The 2500-nt window shown below is 40.2% G+C and overlaps 2 non-coding genes across 2 annotated transcripts in view; both read right to left on the bottom strand.

The window, feature by feature from the left end:
• Positions 1 to 1992: 1992 nt before the first annotated feature.
• Positions 1993 to 2111, bottom strand: LOC127943518 (5S ribosomal RNA). The gene has a single exon (XR_008149720.1). It is a non-coding gene; the product is annotated as a 5S ribosomal RNA (ribosomal RNA).
• A 359-nt stretch (positions 2112 to 2470) lies between these two features.
• LOC127944130 (5S ribosomal RNA) overlaps positions 2471 to 2500 on the bottom strand; it is a 119-nt gene continuing 89 nt past the window's right edge. Inside the window, exon 1 of the ribosomal RNA XR_008150268.1 lies at positions 2471 to 2500. This exon is cut by the window's right edge and continues 89 nt beyond it. This is a non-coding gene — a ribosomal RNA (5S ribosomal RNA).

Genomic DNA, 2500 nt, shown 5'->3' with positions numbered 1-2500 from the left:
AAACATTGTATTCTTAGTCTACCTCCTCCTCCTCATCTTCCCTCAACACTTGAAATTTATTCTCAAACAAATGTTTCCCCTTATTGTATTTTTCCCTAAAATGTCTTTTTTTTCTGGCCACATTCACATTTGGTATTACCTTAAGGGTTCTCCTTCTTAATGTCACCCTTTTGTCCTTTCTATCATCCATTCTGTCCACTCCTTTCTCCTCTTCAGTTATCTCTTGCATTTCCTCCTCCTTTTCTTTTAGTCCTTGGTTCTCCATTTCCTCCAATGCCCCTTGTGTTACTTCCTGTGATGTCAATATTCCTTTGTCCATTTCTCCTTCCAGCCTTTTCTCTTCCAATTCCATTTCTTTCTCCTCTTCAGTTATCTCTTGCATTTCCTCCTCCTTTTCTTTTAATCCTTGGTTCTCCATTTCTTCCAATACCCCTTGTGTTACTTCCTGTGATGTCAATATTCCTTTGTCCATTTCTCCTTCCAGCCTTTTCTCTTCCAATTCCTTCTTATTTTCCACAATAGCCTCTTTATTCACACCATCCTCTTCCTCATTCTCTCCACCATTTTGTAATTCAGTTTCTTTTGACATTCGCCCTCCTACACCTTCTGACTCTTTATTTTGAATTTCATTCTCCATCCAACACTCACATCTTATGATCACCTTTCTGCAATCCGGGCACTTAATTGCATCGCAATCCCTTGCGTAATGACCCTGGCCATTGCACTGATGACATTTAAAATCTGGACAGTCTTTGAACACATGTCCCGGATTCATGCACAATCGACAGGTTTTAACCTGACGATCATGCATGATCCTGAAATACTGTGTTCCCTCCTCCGTATCAAACTTTGTACTGTATGGCAGAGACACTACTTCTTTAGGAAATTTCACCCTTAGGTACCTTGTACCATCCGCAATGTCTGTGCCTGGATACATTCTTCTTATGATGTCTGAAACAGGTGTTACGCCCCAATTTTGTAATTTAATTAAAATGTCAGAGTCCTCAATATAGGCTGGCAAATGTATGAAAGAAACCACATACTCCCTTGTTTTCAGTTGTCGAATCTCACACAGTTTTCCTTTTATCATTAATCCTTCATCTAATCCATCGCACGCCTCCCTGTTTATCAGTGTAATTTCATATTCTTTTACTTGCCTTGGTCTGACTGCTAGAATCTTTCCTCCTCCAATCCTTTCGTTCACTGCTTTGATAATGTCCTCTGGTCTTGCATCTCTCTGATCCGCCATGTCAACAATTACTGTAGCCTCTTTAGAGTAAATCCTCTTGTTATAATCCATTCGTCCTTGTCCATCTCGTTGTTCTTTATCCATTTCTTTGTCTGTTAGCACTCGTCTTCCTCCTGCCATGTCCACTTCTTTGCCATGTAATCCATCCATTTTTCAAACAAAAGAAAAATTTCTCCCCAGACAGCAAACTGCTGCTGGGAAGTATAAAAACTATAACAAACAAAAATCAATAAGTTGCAAAAGAAATAAATCTTTACGCAGATAAAACAAAACAAAAAACAAGGTGAGCCTCTCTCACCTACTGCCTACTACAAACTGCCAACTCACTTCCTGTGTGGCTCACTAGCGTTGCCAGGTTGGTTTGGCCGTAAGCTAAGACTGCTGCAAAGAGAGGGCTATTTAAAGACCAGCCCATCTAATCGCCAGTACATTATATAAGTAGGAAAGAAAACCCAAAAGCTTAAAGCACCTGGTATTCCTAGGCAGTCTCTCATCCAAGTACTAACGAGACCTAAACCTGCTAAGATTCAGAGATCGGGCATTGACTCTTTTTTTTGTTTTTTTTGTTTTGCAAGATTATTATATAAATCGTGAAATTTTCCAAAAAGTTTAAAGCACCTGGTATTCCCAGGCAGTCTCTCATCCATGTACTAACCAGGCCCAAACCTGCTAATATTCAGAGATCGGGCATTGACTCTATTTTTTGGCAAAATTATGATATACTAAGTGAAAAGTTTCCAAAAAGCTTACAGCACCTGGTATTCCCAGGCAGTCTCCCATCCAAGTACTAACCAGGCCCAAACCTGCATAGCTTCCGAGAGCAGACGAGATCGGGGATAGCCAGGTTGGTATGGCCGTAAGCGAAGACTGCTGCAAAGAGAGGGCTATTTAAAGACCAGCCAATCTAATCGCCAGTACATTATATAAGTAGCAAAGAAAACCCAAAAGCTTAAAGCACCTGGTATTCCTAGGCAGTCTCTCATCCAAGTACTAACCAGACCTAAACCTGCTAAGATGCAGAGATCGGGCATTGAATCTATTTTTTTAGCAAAATTATTATGTACTAAGTGAAACATTTCCAAAAAGCTTAAAGCACCTGGTATTCCTAGGCAGTCTCTCATCCAAGTACTCACCAGACCTAAACCTGCTAAGATTCAGAGATGGGGCATTGACTCTATTTTTTGGCAAAATTATTATATACTAAGTGAAAAGTTTCCAAAAGGCTTACAGCAGCTGGTATTCCCAAGCGGT

Source organism: Carassius gibelio, chromosome A22 (assembly GCF_023724105.1).
Source record: "Carassius gibelio isolate Cgi1373 ecotype wild population from Czech Republic chromosome A22, carGib1.2-hapl.c, whole genome shotgun sequence".
Lineage (NCBI taxonomy): Eukaryota > Metazoa > Chordata > Actinopteri > Cypriniformes > Cyprinidae > Carassius > Carassius gibelio.
Note: the sequence above shows the minus strand (reverse complement) of the source record. Positions and strands in the feature narration are given on the sequence as shown.